Here is a 16852-nt window from a genome sequence, read left to right on the forward strand (position 1 = left end):
AATGCACACATTTCGCCTACGCCGGGTGAAAGAGTCTGGCCGAGATGGAGAGCACGGAGTAGGAGTAGGAGTGAGCAGGAGTTGGGCTGGCCAGACCATAAATGGACACACACGATCTGGGGAGTGCAGTACAGACTGTGGCAGTTGAAAACCCCATGTGGCCATAAATGGAGCTGGCCATTAGAAAGGTAAATTGCAGTCGATTTAATTCAATGCAGGAGAGCCAGTCAGTCAACTCTAATTACAAGTGCTGGTGACCTTTTGGACGCTTCGATGATTTGACTAAGTGCCTCGGACACCCTCGGCTCTCAAGTTCTTGAGGTTACATAATGACTATGAAGACCCGTGCATGGGATCCGCTGCAAAGGCAATCAATCATATAAGGGCAGTGCCTAACGGAAATACCCAGAAATAATGTAAATTCAAGAAGGTGACTGGTTCTTCATTTTACTTTTTGGAGTAGTCACCACCACTCCAAGTTCGGGTTCTTACCATTCTAATTTATATGATTTGTACGTAGCTATCCGGCGGAAGTAAACCTCAGCCGGTGTTGCCGTCTTGCCACTTCGACTGCTGCTGCCACTTCTTGGCCGTGTTTATTTGTGTTGTAAATTGCGAATGCGCCCCACAGCAACAACAACGACAACGAAAGCGGGGAAAACATAACGCGCAGTCGTGCACTTCAATAAACAACAGGAGGAACACCACAACAGCCACAACAACTATATATACTTGGGCATTAGTTGCCTCTGGCATTGCGTACGTTCCCGGACCCGGCGTCGCCATTTTCATGCACCGGAAAAAATACTCATTTAATGGGATAAAACCAAGAAATCTTCAATAATCTTATATGCCTTACAGCATAAATTTAAATCAAAGAACCTCAAGCATTGAACGAGCAGTCTAGGCAAGCTGTATATCCTAAAAATCCAAGAAAAATCTCTATTCCCCAAAATGACCTCAAAACGCACACCAAGTTTCTTTCTGTGCAGCCATCGCCATCGAATGTGGATGGTTTCTTTGGGTTTACCACTGACAAAGACGACAACCACGCATCGTAAAAAGAGTTTTATGCAATTGCCGCTTTGGTTTTGGCCCGAATGTGATGTGATGTGGTTGTGTTTGCCTATTGTATAATAGCCCCATGTGTGTGCGTGTGCGGTATGTGCTCTGCATAATTTTATGATTCGTCCGACAGTTCCTGCAACGCGGGCCAACTCGAAAAGCCATGTCCATTGGCGATTTCCACTCGAGGCCTTTTTTTTTTTGTTTTTTTCTTTTTTTTTGGTTTCCCTCGGAGGACGCGTGGGCGATGGAGTGCATGTGCATGTGCATGTGGATTTGATGCATTGATTGAATTTAACGCAGCACAATTTGGCCCCAACCGAAGCTCTTGGGCCAAAAGGGCCAAAGTCGAGCCACAATGGCTCAGCGTGAGTCAGGCGGAGATGTGCGACTATGTGACTGGAATCGCAATCGGAATGTCGCGACGGATGAGCCGCGGATGGTGGATGGTGGATAGTCGATGGTCGTTGGTAATTGTAAATGGCCGGACAGGTCGGTAGCTGCCATTCAGTGTTGCCAATTTAGCCAAATTTGGCATGTGACTAGGTTTTTTTTTAAAGAGCGGCTCGTAACTGCTAGTTTATCCGACTCTTGTGGAAGTTTCGAAAATGGTCGAAAATCTTTATAATAATAAAGTGGGACGAGAAGCTGTCGGTGGAAAATGTTAGGAAATAGTGTCATCATGAAATCATCAACTCTTGGATTCGAGACAGCAATTTCTTATGCTTCCGTTTCCATTTAAAGCTTTTTTCCCCGAGAAATTGTGGTTTCTTTCCAGTCATTAGGAGTGAATTTGCAGAACTCCGGTTTCTTATCCCATAACATATTTAAAAAAGTTAAAGCTACTTTGTGTAGCAATCGAGGCTTTCCTATCCCCACTTCATCTTGATTTATTTAGTTTGCTTTAATTTATGACTCGACTTCAAAGCGATATTTCCAACTAATCCTGGCCGCAGCATTCCTGTTTAAATTATCGCCGCCTGTACTTCTGATCCAGTGGCTGGTTACAACGAGGGAACCTTGAAGCATCTACAGCAACTACAAGCGATTTAAATATACGAAAATAACTAAATCTAGACATAAAAAGCGACAACAGTGTCGCAAACAAGAAGTCTTGTAAAAATGCAAATCAATAAGCAAAAGGTCCAGTTTGCCTGCCTGCAATAAAATAAATGTAAGAAGCCAGCCATTAAAAACGTCCACAAGGAGTACTGGGTATTGGGTACCAGTTGAGTTGGCCAGTTTTTGTCTTTTGTCGCATCTGGCAGACGCCGATGCTGCGGTTGCAATTTGGTTTAGTACCTAGGTGTTAATTATCGCTAAAAGTCAATGGCGGCCAATCGGCGAAATCTGCGCAGGGGCATCGCATCGTGCTTTGCATCTGCCCCTGGAGAATACTTAGAGCTGCATCCGAAGTTGGAGCTGGGATTGGGTATTGGGGATTCGAGTGGCGGAGCAGCAGCAGGTTGCACTCGGACAGCTGTACAAGTGGCCACGATAATTAATATGAAAATATGTGAGGATGGCGCAGGACAACTCCACTCCGCAGCGCAGAAATGTTTGCTGCTATTTTTAGCAGGCAATTTTTAATGAGCCCTGTCCAAAGTCGTGCCCATGCTGCAGGGGGAGTCCGAGAAGAGCTAGGAATCCGTAGGGCCACCCGGGTGTCCTAATTATGCGTTCATTTCTCCTCGCTTTTATGAATTATTAAAATCAGCATCGCCGGCATTAATTGCTTTATAATAGAGATGGCGGCGATCATGGCCCAAAAGAGCTGCCCGCTTCTCGGTTTCCGTTGCTGAGTGGAGTGGAGTGGTGTTTTTGTTTTTGAGACTCTTTTTTGTTGCCGTACTCATATTTCTATAATTTATTGTAATGCACTTGGGGCGTGTTTCATTTCTCGCTTTAAAATGGCATAAATTTTTAAGCCATGCCCCGACCCATTCTGCGTCTCTGGATTCCGGAGTCTGCGGCTATTTAGCAATTTATTGTCTGTATACATATAACCGCATTTATACTATGTATATACATTTTTTCGTTTTATTTTCATTTTTTCTGTAGTTGCATTTTGTCTGAAGTCGACAGCGGCCACGACCACCTTGATGTTCATGTCCCGAACCGACAACAACGACGATGACTCCAACGACTGGGGGCCAATTTACTTTAGTTTTCATTCATGTATGTCGGGCGGGAGTGGAGAGGAAAATAAGAGAAAAAATCGCTGGAAAAAACTGTAAGCTGCGTTCATTACACGTTGTTATTTGTTGTCTGCGGTACATTATTGCTCTTGTTCGCTGTTTTGCTCACCAATTAGCTGCAGTCGGCCAAACGAAAGACTGCGACCACGAACTTGACTCGACTGCCGTACGTTCTGAGTGCGGAAGATTACTGCCGCCGAGGGCTTTTGTCACGTACTTTCCACGGTCCTAATCCACTTCTATTGCCTGCAACTTGGCTCTGGGCACCGGGAACTCGAAGAAGTCAAAGAACTACCTCGATTTTCTTGCTGACGCACCACCATCAACATCATGCTCATCCTCCTCATGACGATTATGACCGGCAAGGGGGGCTCACATCAATCAAATGCCTCATTGTACACGGTTCCCGTCTTCTTATGTATTTTTTCTTTTTATTTAACCAAGGGCCGCCACTTGAACTTGACATTTGGTGTAAGTGACCATTAAGGAAGTGCCTTGGGATGGTCGGAGTCGGAGTCGGAACAACTTGGAGCCAAGCCTGTGGCAATTAGCCGGGAATATCAATCAACGCACCATTTGAGTGTGAAAACAGCTCAGCTTTTAATTACAAAAGCTCTTTGTGTGTGGGACTCAGAAGTCGACGCAGTTGAAGGCCTCCCATGTCCCCGCCCACGGTCATTTCAAAACGCCTCTGCGCGATGTTTGTTGCCAACTCGCATTCGTTAGAATCGCATGCAAACCGGGTCTGTTTGCCTGTCTTAGCTCGGATCATGGGTAATAAGCCAATTGGCGTCGGCCAGGCCATACTACATTTTAATCAAGCCAACTGAGCTGTAAAGCCCACGCACCATCAAAGCCAAATATGTTCCCCGTCGGCGCTGCGAGACTCGCACTCGGCATCCAAAGTGTCGCCAGCTGTCGACCTTCGAGGCGTTGTCGAGTTGAGTCATGGCTTATGCTTTTGGCCATAACCGACAACTTTGTGGACGGCGAATCGATGGTGAAATTGTGTAGAGATGCTGGGAGTGCTAAGATATCCCGGATGCAAAGCGCACTTTATATTCATGTTAAAGCCAAGTTTTATATACAGTGTGTCCTACATAAAGTAACAACCACTTCTACTCCTTAACACTCTGAGAACCAATTAAGATACTCAACTTTTAGAGAATCCTCAACAAGCATGGGAATAACATTATATGGGTGATTAGATCAGTGTATTTCTTCCTGAATCTGATGCCATCAAAGTGTCCACACTTGGTTAAAGCTTCCTTTGCACGCCGATAATCATCCTGCCTCCTCGTTCCGCAGACAAATCAAATACCGATAGTTACGCCCCTTTTAGCTGGCGAGAACCGACTGTCAAGCCAAATTAGCAGTGGCTACTGTTGGCCATATTACCTAGCCATTTGCCTAGAAACACTGGTCATATCGACCGGCTACCAAGACCCCTTGCCAATTCGATTAGGCCGCGCAAATGTAATTTAATAATTGCGGTTGCCCATGTTGATTAGCATGTGCGGTTTTTGCAATTTACGACCAGCGGCGATCCGCAGGATATGAGCTGGCACTATGACAATGACAGGATGCATCAATGTGCGGCACAGAGCCACTACTTCTCACATGGCGGCGACAGGGAAATGTTTATGGCTTTGTGCTCGCCTGCGGTGGCAACTTCAAATGCAGCGGTAATTGAATTTTAAATTGTAGTGGTTGTGTGCTCTACGTGTTGTGCTCTACGTGCTGCTCCTGTTGGCCAGATTAATTTAAATGAAGTTATTAGCCAGCCAGATAGCTCACTGACAGGGCGCAGAAAAGCAGCCAAAGACAAAAGACCATGTAGCTCCCACTCCTGCTGACTTCAAGTGCCCTGATATGGGGATACACTACATGGTCCACTGGAGAGTTAGCAGGCTCCAACGGGTTTTCCGTTTTAACTGCTCTTGCGGGCTGCATTTGAAAGTTAAATTACGGTAGCGATATCGGAGCAGACATTCCGTTAATTGGCCGCACAACTTGAGATCGAGCTGACGCTTTGGTTTTGCATACTCTATCTGCTTGTGGAGCCTGGTAATGACCAAAAGAACATTCAGGCTAATCGAATACTTCGTTCAGCAGCTTTTGGAACTTTCTATAGTCGATGATGTTAATGGCTTAATAAAGCTGTGTGGTAAAATATTAGTTACTTGCTAGAATTACTGCCCTAGCCTTAGAGCGTCAAGTGTTATGTCTAATTTATTCGTTTCCTAGTCACTTAATTCACTTAACTTGGCTTTTCCTACTTGGCAGTTAGGCGAAAGAAACCTGAACTAGATTTTGTAAACCGTGAAGCTCACAACTCAACCCATTTTCCTGCCGTTTTCGGAGAGTGTAATAAAACTTCGTTGCGCCCCAGCAACCTCGCCTTCTGGATGCCAGTTTTGCAATTTTGTTTTTGGCTAAGTCTGCTTTACAGTTGCGGCAGAAATTGTTGCAAATTGCAGTTTAAAAAGTTTCCGTGTTGGTTTTTTTTCCGGCGTCAACGTCGGCGTCGGAGTCTGCAACTAATATGAGTCATAAATTTAAAGGCTTAACTCGAGGCTAAGGCGAGTGCAACTGCAACCGAACCTGGAGCTGTGCCGCTGACAGGGACTTTTAAAGTGAAATAAATAAACGGCATTACGGCTAGTTATATGCAGCGATCAGGGTCTTGAGCGGCATAAAGCACGACGACAAAAAAACCAAAAACGGAAAAAAAAACAACTGTGCCACGGAGTGTTGGCGGCGTGGAAGCTGAAAGTTGAACTGAATGTGAACTTAACTGGGCTGGGCCCAAGTCGTCCGGTTACTTTTGCATTTGCAGCACGGTCTCCATTCTGCACGAGACGAAGCCATTTTATTGATACACATACAGCAAATTCGGGTCCACCAAACGGAAAAAAACTAAAGTCTGGCCGGGTTTTTTTTGGCAACGCTCAGCATGACATCATTTTGAGTTACTGCGAATCGGAGTTCGAACCGCTCTTTTAGCTGCAGCAGCCCTGCAGCCACAAAAAAAACACAAAAACTGGTCGCTGTTTTACTTTCGCTTTATTCCCCGAAGTATTTCTTATTTCCTTTCGGCCTGTGTTTTCAGTTTTTTTTTGGCAGCGATGCTTCATTATTTTTTGGGTCATCCCGAAGAAGTACGCTCGTATATGGCAATGAAAATGAAACCGAGTTCTGGTGAAAGTGGGCTGCCCATCACCGAATGGAAATCGAAAACGCATAACAAGTGCACGGCTCTCGAGATCCGTGGACCACATGGTCGGGCCTTGGCGGATCGATTGTGTCATGGAGCGTGGGTCGTTCGCCCACGAGGCCTACTCAAAAAAGCCTCCAATGGCCGAAACTAATGATGTTAGACGACGGGCACAGGTTGGCACTGACTGCTCCAAGACTGCTCCGCTTTGGTCTTGGCTTCGGTCTCGGTTTCGTCTTCATCTGTTCATCTGTGTATCGATTTGTATGCGTTGCCCACACACTGTAGCTCTTTTGGGATTTTTACGGCAGTTGGAAGAGATCAATGCAAAAAGTTTTGCGAGCGCGAATTTAATTAGAATTTTGTGGCTTTGAGTGGCAGCACCGCCGTTGGTGGCTGGGAAAAGACCTTGAGCGGCGGTTCAACAGTCTGTGTGGGGGGCTGCAAACTAGTGGAGGCAACTGAGTCACAATCTTGAAGCTCCAAAAGAGCATCCAAATCGCGACCAGTCTTTGGAATTTGCCCATAATAAATCTGTCTGCAGGCAAATGGCACTGAAGACGCACAGCATGACTTACGAATTACCCGTAAAATCTATGGAATCAATCTCCCGATTTCGCCAGTTGCTTTGAAGTTCGACGAAAGTAGCTACATCTCTTTCCCACGAGTTTCTCTGGTCATTAGGCAATAATAAAACTCGCGTTTTATTTGCATTCAATAAAGGTTTCATTAGCTGACGTTAGGTTTGTGTCTGCAGTCTTTTGTTTTTGCCATGCAATTTATCAGTGCCAGGTTTTAAAAAAAGTAGTTCGTCGATCTCATTATCGGCAGAAACAAGTTTGTTTCCTAAGTCTTCCGATTCCGTTGAAGAAATTTGCACAAACCTATTTATTTAACGGAGTTTTCAAACATTAAAAATAATATCAAGTGCGTGACTTAAGACTTTTAATCAACCTCATGTACCGTGGAACATCGAAAACAGCTAGTTTGTGTCTTAAGTCTTTAGATTTGGCTCATGAATTTTGCAATAAAAATAACTGAAATTTCTCTTGTGCAAAATGTGAAAGACATGTCTCCTTACACTTACGCCATTTATCTTTGCAGAAGAATCGCGAAGCAGAGCATTCACTTTGGGTCCCTTGACTCATTTAATTGCGGCAATTTCTTTCGCCCACGCAGTGAGTGAGTCAAGCGCTTTGGCTCATAATTTATAGGCATTATTATTGTAATTTCTCCCGGCAGACAAACGCAGCAGCTCGCACGCAAAACAATAATACATAAAGTGAAAGTTTTGCACCTTTTGCCGCGCAGACAACAAACAAGCGGCGAACGCATCAGCATAAACAGCTAAGCAACACAAAAATAGTCAGTCAGTCAGTCGGTCGGTGAGATGGGATAAGATGAGCCACGAACCGTTCGGGAAAGACAAAAAAAAACCACTTCAACCAAAGTACCAAAACCCACGACGAGCAGAAAAACAATGGTTTACAAATGACTGCCAGCTAGTTCAAACCGAAACTGGCTGACAAATGAGATGGCGCCGGTAGCTTCACTTGTGTCTTGCGTTTGACCAGAGGAGAAGATGCAGCCAGAGATTTCCCATCTCCATCAACGAACCCACAAATTTCGCCAAATCCGCCTGCGAAATCTCCCAAAATATCAAACAATCGCAGGCAGATATTTTTTTGACCTCATCTTTGCTTTGGTACACTTGTGATTGCTTGACAAACTCTTTCTTCGCGCCGACGAAGCGAAGTGTGTCAAGCGGGTATTTGAAGCAATTATTTGTCATATTTTCTATTTGCGTTTCGGTTTCGTTATATCCGAAATGAGATGCAGAGAAAATAAACAGCATTAGCGAAGAGGCCCTGACCAAAGACTCAGTGACAAGGCGTCTTTGGACCCGTTTCCATCTGCGTACTCATCATCTTCGCCTTCCAACTCATCAAATCTCATCGCACAATGACTTTGGCCTGAGATTTTTGCACCAACGAAAGTGAACGTTTCTTTGTGTCGGCACTGTTTGTTATTATTATTTCTTTGCCACACTAACAGTTGGTATTTTACGCTTATGTCTGCATATCTGCACTTGGGTGGAAAAAACGGAAATTTGTCATGTAAATTTTGTGTGCCAACTGTTTTTATGCTCGCTGATTTCAGACCATTTAAAAGGAGATTAATTGTAACTTTTATTTGTGCTTGCAACTTTAATGGAACTACAAACGGACAAAACACAAAATTATAAATTATATCAAGGAGCCATAAAAAGCTCTTCAAGTAAAACGACGAAAATTATATAATTTTATATTTCAATTTGATGGATGTTTCTAAATGTATTCAATTTTAGTTTGCTCCTTTTAATGGTTATAAATTTTATGATATTTTAAATTTTTTTGGTTTCTTGCCATTTGCAATGTAATTTCGCTATTTGCTGTTTTAACCACTTGGCTTTTTCCGCCCGAAAATCCATTAAATTTCTATTATAATAAAAATGTTTTATATACCACTTAAAATTTGCACTTAGTAGAAGTGAAAAAAAATGTGCTCACCATTTTATTCATCAACTTTCGGCCAAAATCAGTTCATACTGCCAACAGCTGCCAACGAAGATCGATGCCAGCAAAAAAGCCTTGTTTCTTACTTGGCTGCTGCCAAAGCAGCTGCCAAAAGCGATTTGCCGTCAAAAGCGCAGAAATACACACACACACACAATGCGCGACGGCTTTGGCAGACTCACAGACACTGGAATATTTGTTGTATTAAAACGTATTGTTGTACTTAACAATATTAAACGCTTTTCTTTTTAAACACTTTGGATTGCTTTGCGCGCGTTTGGTTTTTCGGAATTTTCACAGGGTAAAATAGCTGAAAAATGCCCGGCAACTTTCACTGCAATTAGGCGATGGATGTTAGATTCCCCGCCTATTCAAATAAGGCAACGATCTCCGCTCAGATGATCTATCCGGAGTGCTGGAGCTCAGCAACTTAACACTTAACACACTGTCCAGAGAGAAGACCACTTGGCAGAGAACCGCACCGCACGCGCGCTGAAAACGAACTGAATGTGCGGAGCTTGAGCCGCCGATCGCGAGCCCCAATGCTGGTTACCTGTATTACCAAGAGTTACCTGGCTCTAAACCCGAGAGAGTGTGTGTATGAGCCCGGATTTTGGTGTGAGTGCGGCACCACTGGCTGTTAGGCAACTTTGCTGCCCACACTTTGCTCGGCAAAAGTCGCCGCTCTGCTGGTCCATTTTTGGTCTGGACCGCTCAGCAATAATTTTTTTCTCTCCTTTTTTTTCTGTCTTTTTTGTTATTTTGTTATAACCAAGACGCCTTTGCAGAAATGTGAAAAAGAAAAAATAGATGTAGAGGTATAACCTATTCGATTTGTGGCTTCCAAGTTGCCAGTTGTGCTTTGACTTTTGATTGACGTAATTTCTGCGCTTGATATTCACTTGAATTTCTTGTATTTCCACCTTTAACTGTTTTGGTGTCGGGCGCACATTACACGCCCACCACACCCGCACTCACACACACACATATGTACATATGTACACACACCTCCCATGTGGGCGTTTCATTTCTGGAAAACATTTAAATTTATTTCATACGTTTTGTTTCATCAGGAGTTTCGTGAACTTTCGCTCGCCACGGAACTGAATGGAACATGTGGGAGTGCTGAACCGACCCTATATAGGCTATATAGTGCTTGACTCACTCGATTTGCTTGGCTGGCTTGCTTATGTTAATTAACCTGCTTAAACTTTGGTATTCAAGCGTTTCCCCAGAAACTAAAGACTTAAGCAACGAACTCGTCCCAAATCGCTGAAAAACTTTTGTGGTACACAGCTGACCTTGTGTTATACCTCCGAAATGAGGTCCTTATCGTTAAGGAATCTTTATTGCAATGAAGTAATTTCCGCATGTAATGGGGAGATCGAAAAAAGTTCTCTCATCTTACGGTAACCGTTTTTTTTTTTTACCAACATTACCTTTTGGAAACGCCCTGCTTGCACATTAATTTCTACGCCCCGCAATTATTTCATGCAGCAAATGAAGTATGAAGAAACATAAACGAAAAACGTGTCCCACATACTAAGATAGGTTAAAGCAAAAAGAAGCAGGCCACTGAAAACAATAAAAATTAACCAGCATAATTAAAAACACACACGTTGGAAATGGCAACAGGAAAAATATCAAAAAAAGGATGGGACCTGTGGACCGCAGAGGCTGAATCTTTTCGCCTTAGGCTCGCAAATTGCGGGCGTTTTAGTTTCCGAAAATACACGATCCGAAGAGTAAAGTGCACTAAAAACTTTATGGTAAAACGTAAATATTTGGTCAAAACGAAAGACATAAAGTCAGTCACCAAGAACATAAGTCGTGAAATATTATGTAAAATACGGGATTACTGCAGATTAAAAGTGCTGCGTACATACAAATTTTATTACGTTTTGAAAGCTAAGATGTAAAACTTCCTACATTCTATAACAGTAACTATAAATATTAATAGCATTTATTAATAACAAGTGAGTAATTGCATTTAATTTTGTAAGTACAATGTAACTGAAATATAATAAGTCAACGCTAAACAACCTGAACAGCTAATAGGAAAGCTGGTGGTTTTGACTTAAGTGTTTGGCTATGTTAATTATACCCATTTGAAGATGAGTAAAGTTCCCTGTCTAAACAGCCACTTGAGTGAAGGAAAATTCCGAGTGCAACTCTAAAGTGCATTCTGTTACCTATTTTCGCAGCCTAAACAAACTTGGCGTTCAAGTTGGGTTACCCGTTCAAGAGACGTGCATTCCTGAATGGCTAAAACAAGCAATACCGCAACAGCTGCAACAAGTGCGGCTAATTTGATGCAGCAAAGGCAGCAGCAACAGCAACAGCAGTGCAACAGCAGCGGCGAAAAACCCACACGCGTCGTCGTCTACACTTGGCATATTTAACACATTTAATGGAAAACCAACAAAACATCAGTATTTATGATGCAGCCGGGTGATCTAGGGCCAGCTCGCCAGGCGCCAGGAGGCCCTGTCCAGCGGCAGGTTGTGGCTTTATTAAGTTGCTGTTGTTGTCTGTTTTTATTAATAAGTCATATTTTTATATGGTTCAGCCGGGGAGCAACAGAAGCAGCAACTTGATAATTTATGTTGTTTGCGATGCTCCGAGCGGGATGACAAAAGTTGCAGATGAAGCTGTTGGACCAAGGGCAACTGGAGCCAGCGGCTCCCACATTCATACGTGGGCTTATTCATAAGTCATTCACTCGCTTGCCCGGCCATTCATTCATTCATAAACTTTAAGGCAAAAAGCTCGAAAAGCGAAGCTCATTTTGTGATTAATTAAATGCAACTCGGCTGGCTTGCTGTTTTGATTATTATTATGGTTGCTGTTGAAAAAGTGTGCCACTGCAAGAGACATGCAACAGGTTGCAGTGATGTAAGTGTTTATGGCTATATTCAGTTTTTTATTGCTCTAGCAACCACTAATCTGATTTTCGCTGAGTTTACCTATTTGGTTAGCAGGGGGCGAAAGTTTGTTGCCTAAGTCTTTCGTTGTGATGCACTTTGCACCTGACCAACGCCTGACCAACAGTGCGCCAGAAAACAATTCAGACGTGGCCGATTGGCCGCGTGATAGCCCCTGAAACTGTGTCAAATCACTAAGTACACTCAAATTATTTGCTCATTTGTGCGAAAATGTGCAAAAATATAATTGCAGGAAAATGGCGAAAAACGAGGGAAAAAAATTTGCAAACGCCGTAAATAATTCAAGCATTACGTAATCGCTTAAACATCTCATTTCTGCTTCAGTTTTCGTGATGAAAAAATGAAAAAAGTTGCATGGCGTCAACGAATTAAGCAAATAGCGATAGAAATTGCTGTTAATTCAAAAGCGAGTTTTATTTATTTTTGCACTTTTTGCCGGCACAGTTTTCACCCAGCGCCCACACACAGCTGTTCAAATGCCGGAGCATTGCACAAATATGATTTGGATAGGCGGGGAGATCTGGATCTGGAGGGGGTTAGGGGAGGATCGCGCACCTTAGCCACAATCGAAACGCAACCGATCGACGGATAAAACTATTGAGCGAAGTGCACACAACGCGGTGCGCCGGCTGACTGAATGTGAGAGGCAAAAACTACGGCGCTCCTCGCTGCATTTGTTGGCCAAGTTAGTTGGCAAACAGCTGACGGACTGGCTCTCTCTCTCTCCGTCTAACGACCAAAACTAGTTTCGTTTAATTGTGGCCCGGCCTGGCATTTGAAAATCTGTTTGGCCGTATAACAGTTGGCCAGCGTAACTGTGCTACCCGCTGAGAAACAGAGAAAAACTGAGAGAATCCGAGAGATTTACAGAGAAGCATGGGCGAAACGAGAATCACAGCGGGCTGGCATCGTCTAATTTGTTATTGTTATTGTATTTGTCAAGTCAACTGATAAATTGACTTGATATTGAAAATAAATTAATTATATCTTCGAAAAATGGAACAACTCGAAGTTGGCTTTCGTGGGATTAGGCAATCACCGAAGCTGGCAGAAAATTCAAGCGGATCTGTACTTGCAAAAAATATGTATGAAATTATAGTACTTGAATAATAAAAATGAGGTCACAGCATGCGTCATGGGAGGTTTTCATAATAAAATATAGATATTTTTTATTGATATAGATAACCCGATTTATCTTGTTTTTTTTTTAATTTCAGCTGCAATGAGTCACACATCAATTCTGAGCGCAAGACAAATTGTTGCAAATTGAAACAAGTTACGAGTATCTAATTGATTTCAACAATATTTCAATTTGGGTTTTGCCTATTTGCTATGCATTTATTTTATGTTCTTTTTCTATTCTTCCTCGGTTGAAAAGAAAATCATTAGCCATGAGCTCCCTTATAAATGAAGGCAAAATCTTATCTTATGTGATATGAAAGAAGTAGACCACTTGTGGTAAACAGGCACTGCGAGATAATTAATGATGCCCTTGATGTAGAAGACATATTTATCTACATGCATCTATGCTTTATTTTCTTATGGTTATAAATGATAAAATAAAATGCCCAATTAGTATTCCCTTTTATTTTTATTTATTAAAACTATGAGTCACCCACAATTTTATTTTCAAATCGAGTTTCATTTGCCGCTTAACTTTGAATTAGTTTATTATACAGCTTTTTACTTTACTTCTTCTGTCTTTTACTTGCAATAATTTCAAATGTTTATAGCGTATTCGCCTGCAAAATGTAAAATGTGCAGCAAATTCGCCTCACTCAATTTAAGTGACTGCTCACGTTTCTTATTTTGTCCATGATCTTTTTGAATATGTACGAGTCTTATGTAGAGTTCACTTTTGGCCAGTACCAAAGTCACGTTGCGCCCATAGACGCCACGTACGCAGTAACAGTCGCGAAGTCAGTCACAGTCGCAGTTTAATGTTTATGTTATTTGCTGGCTTGTTTATTTATGTTTTTGCACTGCTTAAAATATTGTTGCAGCCGCCTTGTTAGCCGCTTTACTCAGTTTTTGGCAGTAAAAAGCTGTGTTTTTGGGGCCACGGGGGGAGATTCACAAAAGTACAAGCAATTGGCCGGGCCAAGGTGCGCATACATAAGCCTCTATTTGCCCTATTCAGTATTAAATATGATTTATGCTGCCCCGGCGTTGCATAAGTTGCACACGTCAAGAGCGATGACGTTATGCGAAGCGCGTGCTGCGGCAACTGACCCAAAAAGCAGAAAGCCACTACGGTAGTTTGACGCCAACGCGGACGAGGCGACATTTGGCTTAAATAGAATGCAAAGTACGAAACGCAAAAGTTGAAACTGCAACATGAAGCCATAAGCTGGTAGATAGTAGGATGATCTATACTCTTTTTATTTGTTAAGCATGTGAGAGGAAATCATTAAGTGTATTATCCATATGGTTTGGTCTACATATGAAAGAACATATTATTTATCTTCTTTTAGAAACATAACATACGTTATTAGTTTATAATTTATTGTTATGTAAAAACCACTTGTTAGATAAGTGATAATAAATACCCTATTCCATTTACTAACTTTTAATAGGTTTATTGATTTTTTAGATATATGCCCTAGTTGATGGCACCACTTGCAGTTAGGGTGGACCAACTGCCGAGAGCAGCGAGCGTAAACAAGTTGGCGGCTGACAGCGCAGTTAGACATTAGATGGCTAAGTGATGAGCCTGTTGAGCGCGTTGCTTGCCAGCTTTTGCAAATTGGCTGGGTTCGGTTGGGGCCGAAAAGATCGCCGCCAGGCGGAGTACCGTTGCTTGCCACACCAACCTACATAGCACATGGCACCAAGCACCAAGCAGCAGGCACATAGCACACAGCACATGCCAGCGCTCCAAAGACGCGGAATGCAATTGCAACTGCAACTGCAACAGCGGCCGATGATGTTGCCGTCTATGAGATAATTGAAAAATGCGTAAGTTAGACCCTGATGTCAACCGGACGAAAGGGGTTGAGCGGGTCACGTCGCGGTGGTGCCAGAGCCAGAACTCTTTGCATTTTCCACTGATTTTCCCGTGCACGCACCTTCCTCTGTGTGTTCGGTTAGCTAAGAGAATCAAGGAAAAACTGGTTTCGCGTGTTGTCTATTTTCCTGTCGCCGCTTTTCCCCCTTCGTTGTTTGTTGTTTGCGCTCAATTTCGTTACGTACGGAAAGCAAAAGGCATGGCAAGAACATACTAAAAGAAGTATCTACGAGCTGGATGTTGTGGTGTTTTGGCCATTAGAGGGGAAAACACACACACACACACGCAGGGAATGCTAGCGGTTATGGAAATTCCTTTGAAGCACGCACACACCGATATATATACATAAAATCATGGCCAACAAAGGATGTGAGGAAGTATGAGGGAACGAAGGCCCAAACAATGAGGATCTCCCGTAGTGTTGTTGCTTTTGGCACTTGGCTATGGCCATGGAAAATTGGCCGTTTTGCTGGCATAGATACAACACTTGCTCCTCGGGGTATCATCAACCTCATCATTGGGATCGGCATCGGGATCGGGATTGGGATTCGGTATTCGGGATCGTGTTTGTCTGGTAGCAACTTAAGGCATGACATTGCCGGTTTTTCCACAGTCCTCCGCTACATTCACTTCTTGCCAATAGAAATTCGGTTAGAATTGGTTTGTTTCCCAGTTGAAAAATGCCTAATCAGCGTTTTATTGTTACGAGTATAGTGGCCCTGCTACTGATGGGCGACTCTAACAAGCGGAGAGTGAGAAAAAGTAGCGTGACTTTCGATGGAAGTGCCTGCATAATTAGAATATAAATGCCCACTTTGTTGTGGGATCGGGAATGCACGCCAGTGATTATGTGGATCATGTAATTACCAGCTAAATACGGCGCATTTCCTTATGGCCAAAACAATGCAAAGACTTGGCCAGCGAACTTGTGAAATGAGAGTTGTATGTGAAAAGTATGAGCGGGGGCTATAAAACGGTTTGTTAATCAAAGAGCAAATACGATTTTTAACAGGAGTATGTATAGGTTCCCTTCCAACTTTGCAAACATAAAACCCATCTGCACACAAGGTATTACCTTGGTAAAAGAATACTCTCCACTTCCGATTAAATAGATTTAAATTGCTTAAATGACTCGGCGCAAAACTGCTCTCAGAACAGTTAGAGAACAAAAGACTTAGGCAACAAACTTGAATAAATTTACAGACGACTGCACAATTATCAGAAAGAGACGGCGACAGCGTGCAGCATTCTTGGCTTCTAACCAATTAATCAAACGGCTAGAGAAACGGTAAACGAATTATGTAACTAATGCAGTAACTGCGCCCTGGCCCCGCGACGCCCCCGGGGCCACGCCTTCTGCTGGTAAGCATCTTCAGCGAAGCGTTTGACGCCACTAAACTGTACAACATTTCAAACACTTGCCTCGAGGGCAGCGAGCCACTTGGTTTTGGGAAAACTAAAACTGGTAACGAGAAACTGGTAAGTGATATGCATGCGCAGAGCGTGTAAATAATTAGAACCGAGCTCTTCCAGCCAAGCAGAAGAGCTCCCCAAGAGACAAAAACCGCAGCATGATTAAGAAGTTTTTACAGTGTGGTTCAGCTGAGGTTGTAATAGAGAATAGGCACTAGAATGTTCTTCAAATGTTCTACGAACAAAAGATAATTATACGCTAGATTTCCCAAAACCCTAAACGCCTTAAATTCGGACGGTCAAAAAAGTTAATAACACATATTCTATGACATTGGATCATAAATTGTGAAATATTAGAATAATCATAAATTTACTGTTCTTAAAAAGATATATACGTTAATGCCGTAGTTTTCAATTAAATAAAGTATTTCATGGTTTGTGGAAAAATTATT

At 42.8% G+C, this 16852-nt stretch overlaps 1 protein-coding gene across 1 annotated transcript in view; it reads right to left on the reverse strand.

Moving 5' to 3' along the window:
• LOC122611518 overlaps positions 1 to 9481 on the reverse strand; it is a 113116-nt gene extending 103635 nt beyond the window's left edge. Inside the window, 1 exon segment of the mRNA XM_043784654.1 lies at positions 9030 to 9481. The gene's annotated coding sequence lies outside the window, so the exon portion shown is untranslated.
• Positions 9482 to 16852: the final 7371 nt, after the last annotated feature.

This window comes from Drosophila teissieri, chromosome 2L (genome assembly GCF_016746235.2).
Source record: "Drosophila teissieri strain GT53w chromosome 2L, Prin_Dtei_1.1, whole genome shotgun sequence".
NCBI lineage: Eukaryota > Metazoa > Arthropoda > Insecta > Diptera > Drosophilidae > Drosophila > Drosophila teissieri.